The sequence below is a fragment of the Pipistrellus kuhlii genome, unplaced genomic scaffold (genome assembly GCF_014108245.1).
Source record: "Pipistrellus kuhlii isolate mPipKuh1 unplaced genomic scaffold, mPipKuh1.p scaffold_m20_p_7, whole genome shotgun sequence".
Taxonomy (NCBI): Eukaryota; Metazoa; Chordata; class Mammalia; order Chiroptera; family Vespertilionidae; genus Pipistrellus; species Pipistrellus kuhlii.
The window spans coordinates 6613118-6629205 of NW_023425573.1; positions in this window are offsets into that span (position 1 = coordinate 6613118).

Sequence of the window (16088 nt, forward strand, 5' to 3'; positions counted from 1 at the left end):
TCCAGGAGAGAAGGGGGGCTAATGTAACCTGAAAGAAACGGGGACTTCTTTGAAGCTTTCATATCTCCCCACTCAAAGTGAGAATTGAAGAACCAATCAGCAAGATTCTGGTTGCTTTTCATTCCTATCTTGATGAAGACCAAGTGGTAAGCTCAGCCTCATCTTTCCTGTGACTGAAAGCAATGCCATGTAAACGAAGCTGGCCTCTTCTCCATCTAGAAATTTCAGAGAGACCCGTGGTTGGCAGTAAATCCAGCTGCAGGAACCAGTGAAGATTGACTGGGTGCTTGCTTTGTGCCGTGTACTGTTCTAAACATTTCCCATGTGTTAACTGATTTAATCCTCATAACTCAGTGAGGAAAATAGTCCTTTTAGAAGCATTTTGTAGGTGAGCAGGCTGAAGCACAGCGGGTGGAGAAGTGTGGCAGGCAGTCTGGCCCCAGAGCCTGCATTCTTAGCCATGGTGCTCCACTGCCTGGCTGTGGAATATGAAGGTGGGGGAGGGGGGAGGGCTTTGCATTGAAAAGAAAGCAAAATAATTATAATTCCATCCATGCAACTCTGTCCTGCTGAAAGCACCATAGTAACCCAAGTACTGTTTCCTGCATCAGCCTTACTGCCATTGTCATGCATGACACAGGAATCAGGCTAAGTCACTTCCAAGATACCTTTTCACTCTCCCCAGGCGAAGGAGGAGGCTCCTTGAAACACTGCCAAACCGCTCCCCTTCATCTCTGCTTGCCTGGCTCCTGTTCTCTAGCTGAGCTCTGAATGCTATGGCATTGCTCCTGAGCGCCTTGCCTAAGCCCCTTCTCTCCCCTCGGCCCTCCCACCACCACCACCACCACCACCACCACCACCACCACCACCACCACCACCCCCTCGCCTCCCCCTTCCCCCCCCTCCCCCGTTTCCCTTCCCCAGGTCCCTAACAACACCCTAGTCTGGTTTAGGTGCTTGAACTCATGTTTTTTGTTCCATCAAAGTGCCTATCACAACTTCCTGCTATTTGTTTAATGTCTAGTTCTCCACTAGATGGTAATCTTTGTGAGGGCACAGTTCAGTACAGTTGTTTCGCACGAATAAAAGCTGCATTTCTATAGACTATCTTCAATCAAAACCATGCATGAAGGTGATTTTTCTTGTATCCAGGCTAGTCCATTTTTTTTTTTTTAGAAATGGAAAGGGTAGCTTGCCTTTCATTTGCCTCCCAGTTGTTGAGTTTTCATGTTATCACTGCCTACGCCCCAATGCTGGTTTCCAATTAGTGCTGCTCTTGGCTTCCGATTCAGCCGACATTCATCTGCTATGTGATGTTTCCCTAGAGTCTTCTATCTATATCTGCTCCTTTAAAGTGAGATACCTTCTCAGGGTTTCAGTTTCCTCAGCCACACAGCCAACCGGATTGACTTGTGGGAGATCAAGCTGTAAATCTGAGAATTGGGTTTGAATTTAGAACTTCCGAGTCTATATATATATATATATATATATATATATATATAGACTCGGAAATTCTAAATTGGTTATTACTCACTAATATGTGTGATAGCCATGAACTCGTAGCCAAGATCAGAGATGGGAATTCTTGGCTACGAGTTCATGGCTATCACACATATTACTGAGTAATAACCATATTTCATAACTGCATTATATGCACCTCCTTCAAAATCTTTTTTTCTTCTTCCTTTGTTCTGTTTTCCACTTTTATTCATTTTCTTTCCATTTTCACTCTGCCATTTTTTATCCCAAACAGTGGCACTCAGGGCTTTTGAAAACATTTTGGGGGCCTATCCTAATCCTGTGTATGGATTGAAGGCTTTTGTAATATTTGTTTATTTCTATTATTCCCACACTATCATTATATTTATTTCAGAAATAGATATACAAGTCCCAGGGATCCCTGGCTGGTTTTGCTCAGTGGTTAGAGCGTTGGCCTGCAAACTGAAGGGTCTTGGGCTCAGTTCTGGTCAAGGGCACATACCTGGGTTTCAGGCTCTTCCCCGGCTCCAGTCCCCGGTCATAGGGTGTGCAGGAGGCAACCAATCAATATACCCCCCTCTCTCTCTTGTTTCTTCCTCCCTTCTACTCTCTAAAAATCAATGGGAAAAAATATCCCTGGGAGAGGATTAACAACAACAACAACAAAAACCCCAGGGATTGGAAGCAGGACACATACTATTGGGGCTTCTGGTTAAGCAAGGTGGTTGAACACATGCTTTGGCTTTGCTCATTCCTGACCCCTCACAGTAAAGGAATAAGACAAATATAAACCCCTTTGGTAGATAGAGTATGGTTCCCCCATAGATACTCCTGTCCTAATTCCTGCAAATATGTTATTTTACTTGGTAAAAGGGACTTTGCAGATATAATTAAGATAAAGATTTTGAGATAGCCTATTATCCTGGATTATTTTGGTGGGTTCAATGTCATCACAAAGATTCTTATAAGGGGAAGAGGGAGGCAGGAGAGAGAGAAATCGGAAGATGCTCCAGTGTTGGCTTTGAAGAGAGAACATGAGGTCAGGAGCCAAGGGCTGCAGATGGCCTCAAGGAGCTCACATAGGCAAAGAAGCGGTGTCTTCCCTGGAATGGCCTCACGTGCTGCATTCCTGCCAACGGCTTGATTCTAGCCCCCTGGACTGATGTTGAACTTCAGTCCTCCAGAACTGTAAGATAATATAAACTGTGGTTGTCTTCAGCTTTGAAGTCTGTGGTAATTTGTTACAGTGGCAATAAGATTCTACTACAGCCCCTCAGGGAGCAAAATGGGAAAGGAGATAAAATAGTTGAGAGAATTCAATGCATGTTTGGAAGTTCGGATGGTTGGAGAAAAGGCAGCTGACTCGGCAGGAGGAGGAAGTGGATACCTATGCGCCCGCAGGAGGGCTATCACTAATAAGGAAGTCAGTTAGCCCAGAGCAGTTTGGGGAGTTAGGGGCCATGCTTCCCTCTCTAAAAATCAATGAATATGCCAAAACCGGTTTGGCTCAGGGGATAGAGTGTAGGCCAACAGACTGAAAAGTCCTGGGTTCGATTCTGGTCAAGGGCATGTACCTTGGTTGCGGGCACATCCCCAGTGGGGAATGTGCAGGAGGCAGCTGATCCATATTTCTCTCTCATTGATGTTTCTCACTCTCCATCCCTCTCCTTTTCTCTCTGTAAAAGATAAAAAAATATATTTAAAAAAGTAAAAATCAATGAATATCCTCTGTTGAGGATTTTAACAATGGTCCTTTGCCACAGATAATTTTAGAAGCATTGATCTGGGATATAAAAGTAAGGCTTTGGGCTGAATATATTTGGGAAATTACTGTGCTAGAACCATCAACAAATAACCCATGCAACATTTCCCTCCACAGTTATATTTTGAGAATTTTATATAGAACAAACAGAAGCATATTGAGGCCAGCATTCCCCATGTTCATAACATTCTCCTCATCCTCCATGTTGCTTGCCCTCTCAATACCATATCTGGAAAGAACCCAAAGGAAATATTAGCATTTTCTGAGGAGCCGTGGGAAAACAGCATCACTAACCCTGGGAAGGTGGAGACATTTGACTTTGTAAGGTTAACAAGCTTTCAGTCCTGTCCAAATTCTTATTTTTTTGACTGCATTACTCTCAGGTGAGTGTTGCTAGTCAAATAGTAACAATAATATACAAAGATGGGAATTCTCTCGCCTTTTAAACTGTCTCACTAGTTTCTGACTCCTTTTCCTTCAGGTTTTATACCCTGTACTTACTCAAAGGAAACAAAACATTTATACTGAATGTCTTTGGGGCTTAAAAACTGATGCTTTCGTGTGATAAAGTGGAATACAGTTTGCCAGGGGAGGTATTTCAGAAGCACCCAAGCCCAGTTCTTCTCCAGAAGAGTGACATTTCTTGCAACGTATGAGTGAAAAGGAGGAAGTCGTCATTAACGGTCAATCCCAAGGCTGAAGTTCACATGCATCTTTTTTTTTATTTAAAAAAATATGTTTTTATTAATCTTTGAGAGAGAGAGAGAGAGAGAGAGAGAGAGAGAGAGAGAGAGAGAGAGAGAGAGAGATTGGATTGGCTGCCTTCTGTACAGCCCCTATTGGGGATTGAACCTGCAACCGGGTATGTGCCCGGACTGGGAACCGAACCAGTGACTTTTCGGTGCATGGACGAAGCTCAGCCAATGGAGCCACAGCGGCCAGGACTCGCATGCATCTTGATTAAACTTTCCCGGTCTCTGTTTGGTTGTTCAGTCGTGTGCGTTGTCTTGGTGATGCTGGAAACAGCAGCGCTGACTCACGGCCTTCGTGTGGCGGCAGGATGCAGCGGCGCCAACCCCGTCCCAGGAAGCACCCCCGTGTCTGTGTCACGGAAGGCTCGCCGCACCTGCGTGGGGTCTGAGATCAGAGTCACTGCAGCTCCTACAACGGACACATTTATTACACATTCCTAACACCCAAAGACGGCGCGGGGTAAGGACCCTGTCTGTTTTCAAAAGCTCCTTCCACCCGGACTTTTATCCCCTCCTCGTCCTCCTCCTACAAGGAATTGAGAAAGAGGCGACTTGTCGGGAGATGGGGAAGGAGAGAAGAAATATTTTTAAAAGATATGTCTTACTGATTTTTCACAGAGAGGAAGAGAGAGGGATAGAGAGCTAGAAACGTCGATGAGAGAGAAACATCGACCAGCTGCTTCCTGCACCGCCCCCTATCGGGGATGTGCCCTTGACCGGAATCGAACCTGGGACCCTTCAGTCCGCCGGCCGACGCTCTACCACTGAGCCAAACCGGTTTCGGACAGGACGGAATCATTTTTAGGGCTTATGGTCTGTTGTCTTCAGTCCGGTAGCATAATGCCCCTGTGGCCCGTTGTGCCTCAAGGTATGAAAAGGCTGTAATAAAAGCCCTGCCTACGTGGCTCGCTGCAGCTCAAGAATGTTTTCTGGAGCTGCCCCGAAGCCAGAGGGTTTAACAAACATCCTCTCTTCCTTCCCGTCAGGGCTTGTCCTGCGCTGTGGGTTCCCTGTCGGCGCTTGCTGCCCCCGCGGGCAGGGCAGCCGTCGCGTGTTAGGAAATATATCGCCCGTTCATGTACTTGTCCAGCCCTTAAGACTCCAGGTGCCTCAAGGCCAGATAAAGTTTTACTCATCCCATGGTAAGGATTCCCTTCTTAAAATTCTTACAGGCGAGGAATTACTCAATAAGAGGCCCATCGTGACTTCCCAGGGGGAACAAAATAGCAACGTGCAAAAAGTTTTGGGGACGCGCAGAAGACACAAGGGTTTTCTGTGCTGTTTTGAGCTTTCTCTAGAAAAGGGACGGAGGGGGGTGGGGGAGAATGCGTGGGAGCTATGTCATAGGATTGCTACGGGGACAAGATGGAAAGTTTCCTATATGGGACCTAGCACTGCCCCTGGCTGAGGGTAAGCGATTAGTAAGTATTTGATATTTTTATTGTATTTCATTACATCCAATAGGTGACAATTTCGTGTCGCTAAGAAAAAACGGTCTAGTAAACTATTGCACAATGATTTCTTATCATCAAAATTATTATTATTATTATTATTATTATTATTATTATTTTTGCCAAAACTGGTTTGGCTCAGTGGTAGAGCATTGGTCTGCGGACTGAAAGGTCCCAGGTTCGATTCCGGTCAAAGGCATGTACCTTGGTTGCGGGCACATCTCCTGTAGGGGGTGTGCAAGAGGCAGCTGGTCGATGTTTCTCTCTCATCGACATTTCTAGCTCTCTATCTCTCTCCCTTCCTCTCTGTAAAAAATCAATAAAATATATATATTTTTAATTTTTTTTTTTAAATTTCACTTTTAATCCTCACCCAAGGATATTTTCCCTTTTTTCCTTTAGAGTAGAAGAGAGAGGGAAATATCCGTGTGAGAGAAACACATCGATCTGTTGCCTCCTGCAGGAGCCCCAATCACGACCTAGGCCGGGGAGGAGCCTGCAGCTGAGGTACGTGCATGCCCTTGACTGGATTCGAACCCAAACCTGGGACCTTTGGGTCCTCAGGCCCACGCTGTATCCACTGAGCCAAACTGACTAGGGCCAAAATTATTTTTATTTATCGAAGAACGTTTAGACTTTTTTAGATGGCTTTTTAAAAATCACTGAGTCTAGTTCTTCAGAATCACTTTTTTGATTTCTGTGTGGCTTTTCCCCCTTCCTAATGTCGCCTGTGATATCAATTGCGAGAAATGAGAAACGCAGCACTTTTAAAATGTCTTCTGCTAAATCCCAGATTTTCTTCCAAACCGCCGACACCCACTCTCCTCATGGTCCTCCCTTCTCCCCAGGAGGTGCCAGCAGAGTATTTTCAGACCACAGCCACATCCATATTCTGTTCTGAATCCCTGCTCCTCGTCCCTAGCCTGCTCCTTCCAGAGCCGTCCCCACGTTAGGTCATGACACGGCCATGGCAGCCGTTTCTCGGGGCAGCATCCCTGGAGTCCTCGGCTCCGCTCCGTCTGTTCCACCCACAGCCCCTCAGACTGCGACTCTGGAATCCGGCTCCATCTGCCCTCCTCTACTGCCACTTCTCTAGCCTGAGGCCTCCTCAGACCTCACCTGTAATTACCTCCTGACAGGTTTTTCTGCTTCTGTCTTGGCCCCCTGCAATCCTATTCTCAGCACAGTGGCCCCAATGAATCTCAAAAGTAAGTCTCCTCTATCCAAAACCCGGCAGAGCTTCCAGGAGCAAAAGGCAGAGTCTTTGTACCGGCCCTCTCCCTCCTCTGCCCTCAGCAGCGTTCTGCTCCCCTCTCACTGGCTTCCAGGCTGGGTCTGCCTCACTAGGCCTGCTCCTGCCTGAGAGCCTGGTCTTCCCTCTGCCTGGGAGCCTCCTTCTTCGGGATTGATAGAGGTAACCCTCTCACCTCTCTCAAGTCTTTGCTGAAACCTATTTTGGCCTCTAATTAATACAGCCACCTGAACCTCCTCTGCAGCTCAGTCCATTCAATCCCCCTTAATCCACTCCACGCTTTCTTTTTCCATAGCACTTATCAGTACTGTTTAACTATGATAGTATAAAATGTACTTATTTATTATAGTTTATTATCTGCTTTTCCTCACAAGGGTAGGCATTTAAAAAAGAATCCTCACCCAAGGATATATTTATATTGAATTTTTAGAGAGAGAGAGGAAATGGGAGGGGGGGGGGAGAGAGAGAGAGAGAGAGAGAGAGAGAGAGAGAGAGAGAGAGAGAGAGAAACATCAATGTGAGAGAGAAACATCAATCAGATGCCTCCTGTACCTGCCCCAACAGGGGGTTGAACCCTCTGGCAATCTCGGACCCTTCGGGGGATGTTGGAGAACTGGTTTCTGTCCAATCCCCACAGGCCAGGCCAAGAGACCCCACGGGTGCACAAATCCATGCACAGGGCCTCTAGTCTTCCTATAAAAAAGGTCAGCTGAACTTTTAAGGATAAGTAGTGAGGCAGCTGAAGGAACCATAGGGTATTGTTTCCGGTAGCTTATTAAGTGGAGCCTGATTGCTGTTCAGGGTATGGAAGTCAAACCCCATTGATAATGGGGTTTATCAATGGGGTTTGACTGCCATACCCTGAACACTCTGCAAAAGAAATTTTCATGGCTTATGTATGTCCAGGTATACCACATTATCAGTGATCGCTCATAACATTCCGTGATCAGATTGCATGGGCCAGGAATGTCAGCTTGACCAGCCCAGGGGCCACATCTTTGCCAACATAGTGGTCAATAAGGGAAATGTCCAGGCCTGCTAGCCAAAATAGTGGCTAAGGAAGTTTACAGTATTTATCTTTAGAAAGGAATGCAGTGACATAGAGATCTTTCTCCTTCGAAGTGTTCTTTCAGTTTGGACCAGGGGTTACCCTCAGAGATAGAGTCTTAGCTATTTTGGTACCTGGGATCAGACACAAATCCACTCTCGAATCAGCTGTGTCACTTAGGAAGTATGATTTATGTGTCCTTAACAACATGTGCCATCTGGTGGCTTCATATTTAAATAACTGTTCTTGGTAATTAGATGTCAAGCTTAGTTGTTTATAGCCGTTGGAGGGATGTATGTGCTGTCAATATATAAATATAACACATTTTAGAGTTGTGTACTCTACAATGTTTGCCTGTACCCTTTAAATTTCGGTAGGCAGATACACACCCCTATCTGCCTTTCCAGTTTTGATTCTTTTCATAGAATCTCCTAAGCTCAGTCTTTGGATGGCACAGTAACCAATACACATTATTTAAATGACTGAATCAAATGAATTTTGATCCAGGAAAAAAACAAACTCTAAGCCTCAGGACTTGGGGAAACTGAACTTTGTATACTCTTTATGTCTGTAAAAAAGGGCTCATAATGGCATCTATCTTAGTCTTTATGAGTATGTATGTAATAGAAGTTAATATATGTAAGTCTTTGGCATATTTATTTTATTAATAGACTTTGTTCTTCAGAACAGAGTTAGATTTAGAGGAAAAATGAGTAGGTGGTACAGAGAACATATACTACTTATATCTTCTACCCCACCCCTGCCCGGTTTTGTTTGTTTTTTTAAAGATATTTTATTGATTTTTTACAGAGAGGGAGGGAGAGGGATATACACCTAGAAACATGGATGAGAGAGAAACATCGATCAGCTGCCTCCTGCATACCCCCCGCTGGGGATGTGCCCACAACCACAGTACGTGCCCTTGACTGGAATCGAACCCGGGACCCTTCAGTCTGCAGGCCGACGCTCTATCCACTGAGCCAAACCGGTTTCGGCACCCCATGCCCAGTTTCCCTATTATTAACATCTTACATTAATATGGTACATTCGTTACAAGTAATGAACCAATATTGACTTATTACTGCTGACTCAAGTCTGTAGTTTATTTGGGTTTCCTTAGTTTCAACCTTGTGTCCTTTTCTGTTCTAGGATCCCATCCAGGATACTACGTTATATTTAGTATCTTGTCTTCTTAGGCTTCCTTGGCTGTGATAGTTTCTAAGACTTCCCTATTTTTGATGACCTTGACAGTTTTGAGGAGTACTGGTTAGGTATATTTTAAGATGCCCCATTGGAATTTGTATGTGACGCATGTTAAGGCATATAAAACTATTGGTTATTATTGTTATTGCTTTATATGCAGATTAAAAGAGGGAGGGATAGTTTTGCTGCATGTTGAATATTTAAAAGAAAGATTTATTTTGAGGCTTGGTTGAGTTATCAGTGCTGAAAGACTGTCTGGACAAAATTTTGTTTGCTTACATTTCTCTTTCCACCTGTCCATTTGACTCAGTAAATATTCACCAAAGCTGTACTGTGAGGGCACAAGTATGTTGGATGCTGGGGACTGAATGATAAAGCAAAACCACCCTCATGGAGCTTCCAGTCAAATAGGGAGAGAGTTAAAAGAATTAACTAGGAAATAATCTAAAAGATATCTTGTGACAAGCAAAGAAAATAAATTTATTCTTAATTTTTAAAATATCTCAGGAGAAGGGAAGGGGGACTACTTTGTTAGGATGGTGTAGAAGTTAGGATCATTTTTAACAGTGAGGGGCAGGACTTTAAAAATCAGGGGTTTAAACAAATACAAGTTTCTCTCCCATGTTCGGGAAGTTAGGGAGTCAGACTAGAGCTAATGTAGCATGTCCATAGTGTCCCAGGCTCCTTCCATCTTGTTGCTCAGCTATGCACACATTTACTTCCCAGATCATTTCATGATCTCAGACAATTTCTGGAGTTCTAGCCAGAATTCTAGTGAAAGGGACAGGGAAAGGAGCAACTATTCTCCCATTTCTGCTTCTAAGTGGCTAGAACTCAGTCATGGCCTTTACTGGCCACCTTCGCTAGTCTTTATGCAGGTGGCCAGGTTCGCCAGTTAAACATCAGAACTCGGATTGCTTTAGAGCAGTGGTTCTCAAACTTCAGCACGCACCACAATCATCTGCAAGACTCGTTGAAATACCTATTGCTGGGCTCCACCACTAGAGTTTCTCATTCAGTAGTGGGCCAAGAATTTGCATTGTAAACAAGTTCCCATGTTTTGTTGACAGTGTTGGTCCAGGACCACATCACAGAAGAAGGGGAGATGGCTATTCAGAGCAGTCTGATTCAGAGCATGATTTAGACTTTAATCATTTACATTTTTGTATTGAGACACATTGTGCTTTCCGGGGTCAAGTATCTCACCTTTTATGTGTCAAATCTGGATACTTGTACACCATTCAGTAATTTTTGTAGGAGGTCAGTGTTTTGGTTATCTGCTGCTGGATAGCAAATAACCCCCAAACAAAGTAGCTGAAAGCAGTCATTTGCTCATGATCCTATAGATGTGCAATTTGGGCAGGACTCAGTGGAGAAGGCCTGCCTGTGCTCTACCTGTGCTGCCTGGTCGTGACTAGGACTGGAGGATGCAGGATGGCCTCACACGTCTGGGGCTGTCAGCAGGGGCATCTCTTTGCTCCACCACCTGGACTTGCTTACGTGAAGTCTTGGGGCCCCATGAGAGCTAATGGGAAGTTCAAAGGCCTCTTAAGACCTAAGCCTAGAAGCCACACTCAGTCCCTTCTGCTAGATTCTCTTGGTCAAACTGAGTCACAAAGCCAGCTCCGATTCCAGGGGGGAGGAAGTGGATCCCAGCTATTGATGGGAGGAATGGCACAGCCACATGGAAAAAGCAGCACACAGTTGTATCGTGCTGTCTCTGGCAGTATCTACCACAGTCAGGAGTGAGGATGCCGGTATCCCAGTAACAGCCCCTTATCATTGTAAGTGTGGACACAAGATCTGTTATTCAGGGGGTTTTACCCCTATGAGGACCGGAGTGTGGTTTGGGTAAAACATTTCCCACCCAGTAGAAAAGATGCATGGCAAGATCAAACAGGGTTTTAGAAAGGCTTTCTCATACCTTTATTGGTAAAAAAGTTCAAACACGAGGAGGAGAACACAGATTCAAGAACAAATTCATCCACATTTTTATGCTGGCCTTCTTTAGACGTGTGGCTATTTTGATTGAAAAGTTGCGACCTCAACTTTGGAAAGTCAGCATTTTAAAAATAATGGTCTCACACAGATACAATGTGGTTTAATGCTCTAAAAGAGGCCAAGTTGATAGAATATTTTTATAAGTGGTATCATTTAGGGCGTGGCTAAGAGACTCACCCCTTGCCCCCAAGGAAATCTCTACAAGTGCCTGAAGTTTTACCAGGAGTGAGTTTTCATTGGATTCTTACATAGCAGATACTTCTGGGAAGGGACGGGTGGGAAGTCAGTTGCACTGTACTATGAATAATTTAGAGGAACACTCTTCTCTCAGAGATGCCTGAGAGTCCTGGATGAGTATGGAGGAAGGGGGTGCTGAAGCCAGGAGCTGGTGAGATGGGAGGGGGTGGATGAAGGGTGGTGGACAGAGTCAGGTACTGAGCCAACATTTTATTTTATTTTATTTTATTTTTTTATTGATGTCAGAGAGGAAGGGAGAGGGAGGGAGAGTTAGAAACATTAATGATGAGAGAGAATCATTGATTGGCTGCCACCTGCACACCCCACACTGGGGACTGAGCCAAAACCTGGCAGGTGTCCTGATGGAGAATGGAACCATGACCTCCTGGTTCATCGGTTGGTGCTGAACCACCGAGTCATGCCAGCTGCGCCTGAGCCCACATTTTTTTATATCACACACGGACTGCTGCTTAGGTGGCATGCATTAGGCTTACGTGATGTTGAAACAATCAATTTCATAACGGCTTTTTGTCTTGAAGAGAACATTCTGTTCCTATCCTATGATACTCATGCACTCTTTGTGTTTGTTTTTTCCTTAAACATTTCTCCACAAAGAGTATTTCTTTACCCTTAAAATAGCTCCAACCACCTGCTTTGAGGTCCTTCTCTCTCCTTATTTTATTTTATTTATTTATTTTTTAAAATATATTTTATTGATTTTTTACAGAGAGGAAGAGAGAGGGATAGAGAGTTAGAAACATCGATGAGAGAGAATCATTGATCGGCTACCTCCTGCACACCCCCTACTGGGGACGTGCCCACAACCAAGGTACATGCCCTTGACTGGAATCGAACCTGGAACCTTTCAGACCGCAGACCAAAGCTCTATCCTGAGCCAAACCGGTTTCAGATCTCTCCTTTTTTTAAATTTCATTATTATCATTAAATATATTTTTATTGATTTCAGAGAGGAAGGTAGAGGGAGATAGAAACATCAGTGACGAGAGAGAATTATTGGTTGGCTGCCTCCTGCACACCCTCCCACTGGGGATTGAGCCCACAGCCTGGGCGTGTGCCCTTGACCATGGCCTCCTGGTTGACCCTCAACCACTGAGTCACACCAGCTGGGCGGTCTTTTATTTTATTTTGTTTTGTTTTATCTGAGGTCCTTCTCTCATAATAATTTTTAACTTCTGTGATTCTTTTTCTGCAGTAAGTATCTCTCCTCACCCCCTTTCCCAAGGCCCCCTGTGGGAAAGTTCCGCCTGGGCGGAGGTACTGTTTGTTCAGCAGGTGTGAATCAGCTGAGGGACTGCCCACTGGCCTGGGCTTTCCTCTTGTGAATAGAAGCTATTTACTCCGTTGGCTGGCTTAAGGCCACTCTCTCTCTCCTTTGAATGTGCGCCTTTCCCCAGCGAACACCAAGCCCAGCTCACACATTCCCAAGAGCTACATTCCGGGAAGCTGCTTTTGTTTGAGGAGCCAATATAGTGCAGAGACTCGATTTTATTCTTCTCGGAGAGCAAGAGCCTGCTCTGCGGTTCAGATGAAAAGCTCTGTGACTAATAGGATTCTTTCTTCCTTTTTGTGTGTGTGTGTGTGTGTGTGTGTGTGTGTGTGTGTGTGTGTTGGGGAGGGGAGGGGTGTGTATCACGGTCCTCCCATTAGCAGCCTGGTCCTTTCATGACACACCTGGCCGAAGTGATCTACATACTTATAGAGCGAAGAAGTGGGGACTGCCTGTGCCCTGTAACCCCCCAATGAGGGGCTTCCAGGCCTGCAGTCAGGGCCGGCCAGTGGCTGGCTGTTCAGGTGGTGTGAGCTGAGGCCGGGAGGCTTGACTCACGCCCATGGTAGTTCTGGAGAAGTCCCGGACGTGGGGCAGCGAGCCAGGGTGCAGTCCTCCCTGGTCCTCCTTCCTAAAGCCTCAGGCTCTTGGAAGACAAGACAGCTGTGTAGCCCACCTGGAGGTGGGCGTCCTCCTGCGGTCGTCCTGGGCCTACTCCATGTGCTTTCACAGCCAGCAGAGCCTGCTGCACACTGCACTGACAGCGGACCAGGCACTTTGCCTCTTTTCAGCCTCTGCAGTTGCGTGCTCCTTGAGCCCAGCTGATTGGCAGCATGCCAGGGGTGCCCGCAAGCTGCTGACGTTTCCTCAGTGTCGGAGTGCCCCGTCGTGCCCTCCTCGGTCCCTGGTTTCTCCCCAACCCCCTCATTTGGACAAACATGTTTTTAAAAATATATATATATTTTTAAATTTTTTACAGAGAGGAAGAGAGAGGGATAGAGAGTTAGAAATATCAACCAGCTGCCTCTTGCACACCCCCTACTGGGGATGTGCCCGCAACCAAGGTACGTGCCCTTGACTGGAATCGAACCCGGGACCCTTCAGTCCACAGACCAACGCTCTATCCACTGAGCCAAACTGGTTTCGGCTGGACAAATACGTTTTTTGAAAATACGTGGCAATTGGATAGATTCAATTCGCAGCTTAGTGTCGTGATATTAGCTGAAGAATCGTGTGCTAATAGCATCTCTAGTCTTGACAGCTTTCAGAGGTCCCCCTGAAAACCAGGTGAGTCCCTGAAAACCAGGGGAGTCCCTGAAAACCAGGTGAACCCCTGAAAACCAGGTGAGCCCCTGAAAACCAGGTGAACCCCTGAAAACCAGGTGAGTCCCTGAAAACCAGGTGAGCCCCTGAAAACCAGGTGAACCCCTGAAAACCAGGTGAACCCCTGAAAACCTGGTGAGCCATGGGCAATGCGTGAACTGGAGGAGAGTACTGACTTGCTAGCAAGATGGGCCACCCAAAGGCCAACAGGGTGTGGAGAACAACCGTTATGTGAGCTCACATCCTCTTGGAGAAATCTCTGTCTCCGAGCCTGCCACCTCCCAGCCTCTGTGAGGAACCCCCTCCAATCCCGGGACCCCCCAATCCCGGGACTCCCCCCCCGCCCAGTCCTGACCAGTGGGCAGATATCAGTGCACTATGAAAGTGTGGCCAGGTAGAGAGACATCTGGCTGAATAGTTGAAATGGGGAATCTAATGCAAATAACTGTTGATGCAGGAGCTGGAAGAGCTGGGAAGCCAGTGGACGGCGAGATGACCTAAAGAACAGCAGCAGCAGGAGGACGAAGCTGCTTCTAAACTGGAGGCACACAGAGAGGCAGTGCTTTCTGACAAAGTGGAGGCGGGCTGGCGCAGGCGGGAGCCGGTGTGGGGGTGCGGGGCAGATAGCGCCTAATCTAGGCTGTGTCTTCGGGGCCAGGGTGGCTCCGCGGCCTTACCTCCTGCCAGCACATGGCCTGGCAGAGGGCAGTGGGTAGGAGTACCCTATCGTTCTTGCCAGGAACGTGGGTCACATATAGATGCATGCGTTTATTCAAACCTTATTGAACTTTAAAATTTAAACTTTGCCTCAGTGAAATAGAAAAATATACACGCAAAAAGATTTAGGCTCTGCCGTAAACAGAAGGATCTCTTACCCTTTGAGACAGCGTGGAGGGACCTGGAGAGCGTTATGCTGAACGAAATAAGCCAGTCAGAGAAAGGCAGGTATCACGTGACCTCTCTCATACGTGGAACCTAATGAACAAAATAAACTGAGAACAAAATATATAGATCCAGAGACATGGAAGCATAGAACAGACTGCGGAGTCTCAGAGGGAAGGCAGGGGAGGGTGGGTGGGAAGAGATCAACCAAAGAACTTGTGTGCTTTTATGCATAACCCGTGGACACACAATAGGGTGGGCTAGTATGGGTTAATGGGGGGAAAAGGGGACATATGTAATACTTTCAACAATCAAGATTTAACAAAAAATTAAATTAAAAAAAAGAGGCTCTGGAGTCATACTGCCTGTGTTTGCTACCTACTAGCTTTTAGGGACTGAGCCCTGTTTCTACCCCCGCCCCCCATTCATATTCATAGGTGGAAGCCCTCACTCCCAATGTGCTGCGTTTGGAGATAAGGCCTCTAAGAAGGTAAAAGGTCAAGTGAATAAGGGTGGTGCCTTAATCCAATTTGATTGGTATTCTCACAAGAATAAGGGAAACCGGCCAAAACCAGTTTGGCTCAGTGGATAAAGCACCGGCCTGAGGACTGAAAGGCAAGGTGGGTGAAGCAGCTTTTTTATTTTTTATTTTAATTTTTTAAATATAGCCGAGACCCGTTTGGCTCAATGGATAGAGCGTCGGCTTGGGGACTGAAGAGTCCCAGGTTCGATTCGGGTCAAGGGCATGTACCTTGGTTGCAGGCACATTCCCAGTAGGGGGTGTGCAAGAGGCAGCTGATCGATGACTCTCATCGATGTTTCTAACTCTCTATCTCTCTCCATTCCTCTCTGTACAAAATCAATAAAATATATTAAAATAAATAAATAAATATATTTTATTGATTTTTTACAGAGAGGAAGGGAAAGGGATAGAGAGCTAGAAACATCGACCAGCTGCCTCTTGCACAACCCCTACTGGGGATGTGCCCGCAACCAATGTATAATACATGCCCTTGACGGGAATCGAACCTGTGACCTTTCAGTACGCAGGCCGACGCTCTATCCATTGAGCCAAACCGGTTTTGGCGAGGGGGGGGTGCAGCAGCTTTAAATACCATTTTCTCTCTCAACAGTGTCGTCAGGTGGCTTCTGTCAAAGGCAAAGCCTGGGACCCAGGCTTGTGTCAGCAACTTGGGGAAGTGATCACAGGGAGCAGAAGAAAGGACTGAGGAGGAAGGAGAGAGAGAGAGAGAGAGAGAGAGAGAGAGAGAGAGAGAGAGAGAGAGAGAGAGAGGGAGAGAGATATGACGCTCATAGAAAACATCAGGAGTGGGGCAGTGCTAGGTGATGAGCTAGGTCCTGCTGGCATTGCCTGAGGGATCTTGTGACATATACCTCAGAACTGTCCCC